A 12,285-nucleotide genomic window follows, 5' to 3' on the forward strand; every position below is an offset into this window, starting at 1 on the left:
AACCTTGACTGTTGCTTCTGCAAATATCAGTCCATCTTTTTTGGATTCATTGTTCATACATTTTCATACCGATTGTGCTTCGTTCCTGTTCTTTCTTTATCCATCTTCTGCCAAAATACATTTTATGCCTGACCATCACCATTTACTACTTATGTGGATATAAGTAACCTACACCACTGTCAGTTAGTTTGCCTTTATTCTTCGAACAGTTAATAAGATACACGTGCAAATTAATTTTATTTCTATTAAAATATTGAAGTGTTTCAGTTCAGGTTTTTGTTAAATAATGAATGCTTTAAATATCTATAAGTGTACTCTCTGAACATATACAAAGCTATGCAATAGAAAATATAACCCGATTTGTGTAGCCTTAATGATTCCCTTTTTAACTCATCATTATGCTTCTCATAGTTTAGTATTATTATTCTTAAACGTGATAAACATAAGGTTCCTAGTAATAAGTGATGATAAAACAAAAATATTTTCATAGTTGAAAGCGTGAGTTAATTGAAGCTAGACCACTATGGAAAACCTGGAAGACGACTTTGTGCTTAATGAAATAGGCATGGTTTTAATGCTAATGTGTCAGTGCCCCCAAATGTCCTGGTACGGCTGAGAGTGGGGAGAGTCCGCTCTCCCTCTCCAAATGCTCTCATACGGCCACGCGTATATAGCCTCTGCTACACAAGTCCTACTCACTATCTTCTCATGGCATTACTGTTGTTTACGAAATTTAGAGGACGAAAAGCGAATGTCCGGAGCTATAACCGGGTTGGTGGATCCACCTAGGGGAGTTGGAAAACCATGATTCCAAACCAAGGTTGCCCATGAGCTCCAGTATCCCGAGGGAACAAATAGCGTATGAATTAATCGTTGGTCACCGGCTACCGTGGGGCTGCATCTTCTCACGATGCTCCACTGCCTTGTGGATCAGACCTTTAGGTCAAAGGCTCCGTGTGTGACCCCCTAAGAAAACCACCTGCTTTAGTCTGGGCACCTGGGCAGTATCGCAGCCCTCACACAAATCAAATGAGATTTGTGTGCGCGCATATGTATCTGGTGCCTCTTTGTACCAATATTTATGTGTTCAAATAAATAAATAAAATAATGTAATAGTCACTTCAACGATAAATAATTATTATGACTTTTAGACTGCATTGATTTATTCATCTTTGCTTATAATGCTTGTGAATGAAGGCAATATTGAGTCAATACGCACAGTATCCACATATGCCGACAAGAGACTGATCAATTGCAGTCCTTAATAATAATGGGAAGATTCAAACAAAAACAACACCAAGTGAATATAACATCAGAATGTTTGGAAAGAATCAAAAGTAAAAATTGATTGAAGATAAGTAAACGTTGATTTTTAAAAATTCCAGCAATTTTCTTCTTGGTGAAAATTCTCTAGAAATAAAAGGAAAAGTGATGTTTTAAAGAAGTTAAACAGATACAGTTCAACTTTGACTATTAATGCATAAAATTATTTTCTAATTCAATATATGGACATAAGAAAAAATAAGTGTCTTTTATATTCTGCTTCATTGCTTTCAATATATAGTTAGTTATTATAAGGTCCAGTGAATCATTATAAAAGACTATTATTTAGTCTAATATATTCGTTAAGTTCGTATTATTTTTTATCATTATTTCATAGAAAAATTTAAATCCTTTTAGTTTTTTCTTTCTAGAAGAACAATGTGATCGCTATTGTATGGTTGAATTTAACTATTTGATGGGACCGTTTCTACTACATACATTCCATATACTATTCTCTGTGTTGTTGAGTTCACTGAGATATATGGTTTGATGATGAACCTTTCATTGTCATTCTGGACAATATTAATGGTGTTTACTTCAAATAGAAATGAGCCTATAAGTTGTTCCACAAGTTCGAACCGTCAGAAAGGAAAAAAAAGTGTTTTTTTTTCATGTCAACAAAACATATACATTTATAGGTTAATGAATACAATGATTTACGTAAATATAAACTATACATCATAAACTTTTACATAATATTAAGATCACGAACCGATCAATGTTAGACCACCATTGGGGACCCGGAGGCACTGAGTTGTTGTTTCGTACAAGTATGGAACTATCTAGTAGTGCTCATCCACGATCCTGAACGTGGGACTCAAACCGAGAACTTTCGGTCTCGCACTCAAACTCTTGACCTCTAGAGCATAAGGCCATCATCCAATGGTGTTGATGTGTAACTTCAACCAATCTGCATAATAAATAAAAAACATCTTTATGTTTTTGCGACATTGTTTTCCTTAAGTTGGATATTTTACTTATTTACTTCTCACTGTCTTCCTAAATAATACTATCAAAATAAATCTTACAGAAAAATGAGTTATTAGAATGTCTTCAAAAAAAACCCAAATTGTCCTGTTTTAATTAAATTTGATTATCTTTTGTCAATGGTTGTATTGTGATTAATATATAAGTTGATATTGTTTCCTAAAAAGATAATAAATGCTTCATAGTTAAACCATCTAGCTCATATATTCCAACACATTTAGGTCCTCTTAGATTACGATTCTTTTTCAAATAGACTCATGCATTTTTACTTTTCTTTATTGTATCCACTGTTTGAATATTTCGTCGAATATAATTCCTTTAGACCAATTAACTTGGAAAGGGGGAGGTTAAAAAGTTAGTCAGGTCAGGTTACATGTCAATTAGATAAATTTGAATGTAACATTATTTTATGTCATTTGCAGTGACAAGAGCCTTTCTCGAAATTTAAAGCTGATTAACTCGAAAACTAAAACAAAAAAACAGTACATATTTTCATAAATGCCATAATTGAGCTAATTCTTTGTTAAATCGTGTAATAATTTAGAACAAGACCGATTTTTCGGTGTTTTAACTTGAATTGAATACCGATTACTGCTATCCATATGACTATCTCTTATGATTGTGTAATAACTGCTACATGTCACTTATTACAATTGAACGAGACCACTATACTAGCGCATGAAGGAAAACAACACAGTAGAAGGAAATTGATTTAGTTACCAACCACTAACCAAAAGATATCCATAATAATAATTACTATTTGTATATAACATTAATTATTCGTCTATTAAGTGATGTTGAACGGATTGAACTAGGAGTTATTCAGTAGTCCTATGTGTATATATTTAATTTGGAAAATTAATAGGTTAACTGACTTGATCAAGAAATATAATTCATCAATGAACTATATGTTAGTTTCTTTCTTAACAAATCATAATCTTATATAGTTGGAATCATGAGTCAATTGAAGCTAGACCACCATGGAAAACCTGGAAGCACTGGACGGCCGTTTCGTCCTACTGTGGGATTCCTCATCAGTGCTCATCCACGAGCCCGCCTCACGAGATTCGAACCCGGGACCAATCATTCTCGCGCACGAGCACCTAACCACTAGACCACTGAGCCGGCATCCAACGGTGTTAATGTCTAACTTCAACCAATCCACGAAGTTGAGCAACCATTCACCAATCATAATCAGATTATTTGTTAAACTGAACTTAAAAGATTTTATTCTCAACTATAGTGAATTAAAGATAATGGATAAAATAGTTTAGAATTATCTTCAAATTAAACTGTTGAATATTGTGTTAAAGTATTTTAAGTGGTAGAATATTTTCTTTTTTCTCTCTACTCAAACGTTGAGAACTTTTATTTAGAAACATTTTTCAAATGAAACTACAATAATTAAAATCAATTAATTAAGTAATAAACCACAATTTACAGTATCTTTAGCGTTAGCTAAATACTAATTTGAAACAAACATCTATCACTTGAAATAGAGTCTTAAACTTGTACAAAAAGATGCGGACACATCCAGCTGAAGAGTCTCAAATAGGATAGAACGCGCGTCCTTGATTCCACCGCTAGCCACTATCCATCATTGCTTATGAAAGTTATATATTTAGTTTTTTCTGTTTTGCATCTAAAACACAGAAATAAATGGGAAAAATACATGGCTATTTTTATATTTATTGGGATTATGCATTTTTGTCAATGCGAACTCAATAAATGCAATGTAACAAGACTGTACTATCTACAATATAGATTAGAAATAAAGCTTCTTACTACTTAGATAAACAGATAGATAGAAAGATAGAGAGAAAGATAGGTAGATAGATAGATAGATAGATAGATAGGAAGATAGATAAATAGATTAATATCATGACGCTAAACCTAATCAAGCAGAATTAAAAACATCTCTGTTGAGTAGAAAAATAACAGAACTAAAATTAACAAAAGAAATTTTTTACGTAAAGTATTTATTTTAATCTTCCATACTGACCGAAAGAAGACAAATAAAATATGTATGTCATTGTTCTTTTTCTAAAACTATTATTTCATCAAATTTATAAATATTTCCTTGGTTAATCTGAACTACTTAATATTCATTGTTTCACTTGCTATAGACTGAGTAGTCTATACATCCTCACGTCATTTAATTGTGTGAGGGCTATGATACTGCCCGGGCGTCCAGACCGAATGACAATTTTTTGTGTGGCGCATATATATATATGGTTCCATCTTGTACCAATACTTATGTATTCAAATAATAAATACTATATATCCTATTGTTTATTATGAATTCAGAATAAGGTCATATATACATACTACTATTTTTAAAATAGTAGTATCCTATTTAATGTCTTACATCAACTCGGCCGCCAAATACTGTGAAACTATTCACTCTAATTTAGACGAAAATTCTTATATACTAATTTAAAAAATGGTAAGCAGAGATGGATAGTGGCTAGCAGTGGAATCCAGGACGCGCGTTTCGTCCTATTTGGTACTCGTCAGCTGGATGTACCTGCATCTCAGGGTTGATGTTCACTCTGGGACTCGAACCTAGTAACCTCGCTTCAAACGCTATCGCGTTATCCACTCGGCCACTGAGTCCTGATAGTCACTTGCTTGTGCGATGGGGTGAAGTTTGAATTCACTTAGTATTGTTTGTTTGAATCTTCCCATCGATGTGTTAGGACTGCAACTGGTCAGTCTCTAATTGGCATATGTGCATACTGTGCGTATTGCCTCGATATACCTTATCAAACACCGTATCAAGCACGAATTGGAAGAACAGAAATTTAGGTTAGTGTTCACATCTCTTATCACATTTCACATAAACTTAAACTTAAGGACAACACACTTTCAGTAGTTCCATCCCAGGCTGATATTAAAATGATTGTGGCTTTTTTTCGTCAACACGATAAATATTAGGGGTATGGCCGTAAGTGTTAAATAAAGATTTTATTAGATTAAGTGCTATTGAAGTACGAGCTCAACATGGTCCATGTGCGCAAATTTCGTTACCGAAATATATAAAAATAAGGCATGACGAGAAATATATTATCTGTTGCCATAAGCACGTTTAAGCCTGAATCTATACAAGTGATAGAATTAGTACTAGAACTCTTTCTTATTAAAAAGATAATCATTGCACAAATGACTGACTATCATTATTCATCTTATTATAATAATAACCAATTATACCATTTTTACAATGATTAATATTATTCGAAGACAGTACTGAGGTGTGTAAACTGGGAAAATATGAAAAAGTGTACATCATTATTAATTTAAACCATAGTTGTTCTGATGTAATTCACAATTCCATATCGTCTACTAGTTATCTGTCACTGTGTTGTCTTCTCAAAATCTTTCAAAATCATGAATTAACACCAACAATAACAACAATAACACCAACTTTATTACATTTTACTAAAACAACTATGATAAATAAGATTCCGATCAAATTTATACATTAAAAAACAAGGAAAAAGACTCATTTTTTTTATCTTGTCTTACCATAGTAACCTAATTTTTGAATGTTTCCTACATAATTTTTTCTTGTTTACGTGACATTAATCATTAACTCTTAATTCTTTTTTTCTACCTAATTTTATCCTTAGTTAATTTTATATTTTCATGATTACATGACTAGAATATTTTACTTCTATAGAATTATGTTTTGAATCTTGTACGATTATTATTCTAGAATATTCGGATATTAGACTTGAAAATAGTCATATTCATTTATATATGAACATCTCTTATTGTTCTTTCATATTTACTTGTCTTTTTTTCCATCTATGGGAACTTTTTTGATATTATGATATGGTCATCCAGTGCTTTCAAGTTTTCTCAATGGTGGTCGAACATTTATCGATTCATGATCTTAGTCAAGAACTTAGTAAGCATCACAATCTCATACTGATAATTATGATATAAATTATGTACATTGAATTTTAAGTGATCGTTACTATAATATTTAAGTAGTAAATAGTTGATAGTTATTTTTTTTATTTAAGCACATAAATATTGGTACAAGAAAGCACCAGATACATATGCGCGCACACAAATCTCATATGATTTGTGTGAGGGCTGTGATACTGCCCAGGTGTTAAAACTGAAGCACGTGGTTTCCTTAGGGGGCCACACACAGAGCCTTCAACATAAAGGTCTAATCCACAAGGCAGTGGAGCATCGTAAGGAGATGCAGTCCCATGACAGCCGCTGACCAACGATTGATTCATACGCTATTTGTTCCCTCGGGATACTGGAGCTCATGGGCAACCTTGGTTTGGAATCAGGGTTTTCCAACTCCCCTAGGTGGACTTTCCATGTCCCCCAATCCGATAAAAGCGCCGAACATTCGCTTTTCGTCCTCTCAATTTCGTAAACAACACCTTTGCCACGAGAAGGTAGTGGGTAGGACTTCCCTGGCAGAGGCTGTATACGCGTGGCCATGTGAGAGCATTTGGAGAGGGAGAGCGGACTCTCCCCACTCTCAGCCGTACCAGGGCATTTGGGGGCTAAATAGTTGATAAGAAACCATGAAATCCTAATACATTCATATTATGATTCTGTTTGTGTTCATTATTCTTCCTTTACAAAATTCTATATATACACTTGTTATCATTGTATTGGAAAATGTTCTCATCAATGAAGAGTAATAATCAAAAAAATAATAAATATGATTCGAATCTGGTGAAGAGGGATCGTGGATGTGCATTGCTGAGGAGTCACACAATAGGACGAAACGGCAGTCCAGTGCTTTCATGTTTTCAATGATGGTCTAGCTTTAATTGACTCATGATCTAAACTATTAAAATTACTATAATATCCACAAAAACTTCAAATATGATTTAATTATAAAAGATTCCTAAATAGTTGAATATTTATTTAGATGTCAAGTAAGACAAAAATTCTGGACAAAATTCTAGCCACCATCCATCTTTGCTTACAGTGCTTGTGAATTAAGGCAATATAGAGGCAATACGCACAGTATGCACATATGCCAATAAGAGCCTGGCCAGTTGCAGTCCTAAGCATCAATGGGAAGATTCAAACAAACAATCCTAGAAGAAAAATGTTTTTTTTTAACACAAGGAGGCAAGTGAGTGAAAAAGAATGATATTAAAAGTCGCATATTAACAATACTAATACTAATAATAATAATAACGAAAGGGATGGATCACATGGTTAAAATGAGCGAAACCCTGTGCTTCCAGGTTTTCCTTGGTGGTCTAGCTTCAACTGAATCATGATTTCGACTATGAAAATACTGAAATCTCCACAAAACCCCTTCTGATATTAATAGCAAACACATTTTCTCTTAGTAACCAAGAATCTTCGTCTATGTTATGAACTTTGAATTGAATAGTTCTTTTATGATTCATTCATTGTATACTGATATTTTGAAGTAAAATGAAAGTTAGTATGCATTCGATAAAAATAACTTTTGGTGACAGCTTGAGACAAAACAATGGGACAAATATAGTAATGTATGAAAGTATTTCAGTGAAACTATTTTAATATACAGAATTGAGCAAAAGTTAAATATTATGTATAACAAGGAGTAGAAATATTTCTGTATAGTACTCAGAAAGTTTAAAATGAGGATGGAAAATCCTATTTTGTCATTATGAGTCAAAACATTAGTGTTAAACTTATCAAATACCTGGATTTTTTTTGTGTAGATTGTATGTAACAGACAAATCAACCCTATCTCTTAATCCTAATCCTAATTAATTAATCCTAAAATAGACCTTAACCTAGTGACACTTTATTTTATGAGAGAAACAATCAAATAGCATTTCTTGGAGTTTTGCACTAAATTCAATAATCCATATGGCTACAGAGTTGTTTTATGTTATGATGAAAACCCTAACTTTAATCTCCTAATCCTTAGCTTAAATACCTAACCTTAACTAGGAACAATATAGGTACTCTTTAAAATCTATTTGGGGCCTTCGAAGTGATGAATAGTTTATGTCCAAGTGAATAGATTTATATTCTGGTATTTTTTCTGGTTAGCGTTGTTTTTAGCGAGTTAGCTTTTCTACGGGATGGGGTCACTAACCCCATGCCCAACCCTCCTCCTTTACCCGGGCTTGGGACCGGCAGTAACTCTAGAAGAGCTACAGGTGGAGTTAGATTTATATACCATTGTTCTTCTGATTTACAGGCATATTTACCTGTTATGAACCTTGATAAATACACCAAATATGTGAAATTTGTTCACAGTTTGTAATATTATTGTTCTCTTATCCATCAATTATCCACTTTGGAAATCTGTTTTCTAACTGGTTAAGAACTGGCCGAAAATTTATTGAGGTTGTTTTTGGCTTAAATTAAGTGTCATTAGTCCAACATTAATATAACTCATTTATTGAGTACAGAATTTTCGAGTTACTCTACTTTGAATCATATCAAGAATATGAATTCAACTGTGAAGGCGTTGAAATGATGGATTTCAGAGAATCTATACGTGTATGACATTCAGGTAAAATAACCCTCAAAAGATATATGGTGTTAACCAGAATGACAATCAAAGCTCCATAATTAAATAACACTTATCTAAGGGAATATACCAACAAAAGTTATCTTATATGACAAATGGTGGTACTGTCAAGCTCCCGAAACCAGACAGTGGATAATGGGGTCAAGAATTAAGTTTTTATATCACTAATCTATAGATTTCCATTTCTGTGACGACAATTTATTGTTTTAATTAACCTACTATTCTTCTTTATCTATTACCAGATTTTTTTGAAATAAATTCCTAATCCAAGTGTTAATTATTAATATGATTGGACGCTGATAATTAAAATAGTGTCTATGTTATGTTTGACCCATACCTGCAGTCGAGTTTGCATCCTATCAAATAAGTTGCGATGCAATCAGTTCTCTAAGTGACTCGGGATTGCGTGGATTGCGTTTTGATGTTGGATGTGTGAAGAGAGAAGGTAGGAGATCCTGAAAATTGAGTCCGGCCCAGTTGGCACTCGTTATTAAGGTGGACATGGAATCCTGAGGAAACTGATGTTCTCTCAAGTCAATCGCCTACGAACAAATCCTGAGATGACAGACAACTATGAAATCAGCAATCAATCAATACAAACACTTCAGTCATACATTAGGTCATTCACGACGCAACAGTCTCGTGAAATATAAGACCAAGTTAATCAGGTTCGAGTCCAAAAGAGGAATTTTATTCTTTGAAATTTCCAGGTATTCTTTGTTGCGAAGACATTAGACCCAGGGTTTCCTGTTGATCAATTCAAACCACCTACCATTAAAATGAATGTAACTGCAATCATACCTTGTAAATGATCTGCTTATAATTATTACAGTCACGAACGTTTTTTAAGATAAAATATAGGCTGGTAATTAGTTTTTATCTGAGAATACTTTGCAGCTTTTTAGTACTGTTTGTTTAATTAATAAGGCAGGTTGTAAAATTGTTAGTTTTCCTTTAATTTCAAACTAGTTATTTCATCTATAAGCTTCTCTGTAAACAATATGCTAATTTTCATATCATTTAACTAGGCAGAAAAAACGATTGACTTCTCAGTTACCTATCACAGATTAAAATGTATACATCAATGATGTATAGATCAGTGATGTCGTGGTAACGCTCTATTGTCTCGGGCACGAGTTATTCACCACCAACCACGTAGGTTTTAATAGCGTCACATCCATATAGTGTTGCTCATAAAAGAGTAAATTAATGTGTACCTGGTAAATGAGTTATGTAGATATCTAAGTTGTGATTTAAGATTAAAAGTTAAAGGAATGGTGCAGTTCGTAATTTCTTGGTTATCTTTAATGCTTAGTATAACAGGTTTGTGGATATTGTGGACTTTAGAGGCTTGTATCAAGGACTAACCCTACCTAGACAACCACTAAAAATCGGGAAACACATGACACATGTTTCACGAGAAGGTTATAAGTTCTGCCCGTGGAAAATTCACAAACTAGAACAAAACAGCTCTCCAGTGCTTCCTTGTTTTAAATGATTTGAACGAAAGTCAGTGTGTATTGCAATACTACAAATTATCATTATTTTGTTTAGAAAAAAGTAGTATTATGGAGAACTTAAACCTAGAAAATCTGAAATGTCAGTCCATATAAACTCATAAAGCTCTGGTATTTTCCAAAGGTTGCGTAGTTTCTCAATCTATCGGATTAGTATTGGTGTTACATAAAGATATAATATATAAATTTAGTTTGTGTGTACTGTTTGTGTACTGTCAAATTAATCAGTAGTTAAATAACAATAGCATTGATAAGGTGCATATTTTCATTTACTATTTTTGTAGCTACTTACAAAGTTTGTGAGTAATATTTATAAAACAAGCAATTAACTTAAGCAAAATAAACCAATACTGAAAACTGTATTTCGAAAAGCGCATTACAGAATATAATATAGGGGGAATATCGTTTTGAAATTTTAAACTTGAAAATTATTCAAATCATTTAACGCTAAGTCTTTGATGGTATAATATAGTTGAAGTCTTTATTGTTCACTAGTATTTACTTGTTAATTAGAAGTACTGTTCAAGGTGGGTTTGATAGAAGGAGTGATATTTTAAAGCAAACAAACATAGTCTATTTATACTAAAATTAGGAGCCTTTTTGACGATAAAGCTTGGAGCAGACTAAGGAGCTAAAGATTAGAGTTATTTTTGACTTCATTGTTCATCCCTGCTTGAACCGCAAACGGAATTGGATGGCAGAGGACGTGAAAAACCTCTACATATAAGTTTAATTTAACTACAGAGAACAGATGGCATTCAGAAAGTTACTAACAGACCTACTGATTCCTTAAGTTTCTAGAAAAACGCTAAGATTAGTAATGTATTCGACTATTTATCAGTTAGATTAGAGAACGAAAGAATAAGTCGATGTCAAGATTTTTCACAATTGACTTATCCAGTCACCGACGCAACGTCTCAAACAATGAAGCTGGAAGTTTGGGATTCAATCGGTTATGGAACACTAGTTCTGTCAAAATGTTAGTTACATATTGATGAAACCTAGTTCCAGGGTTTCCTATCGACTACCTTCAACCACATAATGCTTAATTTATTACACTTATTACAATTCACAATGATCTGTTTCATACTGTAAGGATGGCTCGTTGGCAAACTCAAGGAGGCCTCAAGAAGCCCAGAAAGAGCCGAAGACATTCCATCTAATCACCGCTAGAGTAACATTTTAGAATGTCAACGTGTAGCTTCCTTATTGGATGAATAAGGAGAGCCCCCTATGTGCCTATTGGCTGTCCAAAATGATGATTTACTTTCAGCCAAATATATATATATACATGAGATTTGTGTACTATATTTGACACTGTGTTGGGAATTACATTCTTACTTACTAGTCTTCTATCTTCTCTCTTGTGACGTTGCGGGTTCAATCGTTTAAGTAGTCTAGTTGTACGCGGCGTAGCAAGTATTAATGATCTAGATATTGTAGTGAACAGAACACGAATGGGGACAATCGAATGAATTTGACACAAAAATTACAGACTATCTCACTGAAATCTGATAACCATTCAGTAAACAATTAATTTGCAAAATAACAATCAATTGTGTCAATCTTGACTGTTCCTTCTGCAAATATCAGTCCATCTTCTCTAATTTCATTGTTCATGCATTTTCATAACGATTTCGCTTCGTTCCTGTTCTTTCCTTATCGATCTTCTGCCAAAATACATTCTATGCCTGAGCATCACCATTTACTACTTATGTGGATATAAGTAAACCACACTACAATATAACACATACCATCATAAATGTTTATTTCTATATTATATTAATATACAAATCGTATTATTATTTTCATAGTTGAAATCATGAGTCAATTGAAGCTAAACGACCAGGGAAAACCTGGAAGCACTGGACGGCCGTTTCGTCCTGTTATGGGACTCCTCAGCAGTGCGCATCCACGATCCCGCCTCGCGAGCGA

This window comes from Schistosoma mansoni (assembly GCF_000237925.1).
Source record: "Schistosoma mansoni, WGS project CABG00000000 data, supercontig 0013, strain Puerto Rico, whole genome shotgun sequence".
In the NCBI taxonomy this organism is placed as follows: domain Eukaryota; kingdom Metazoa; phylum Platyhelminthes; class Trematoda; order Strigeidida; family Schistosomatidae; genus Schistosoma; species Schistosoma mansoni.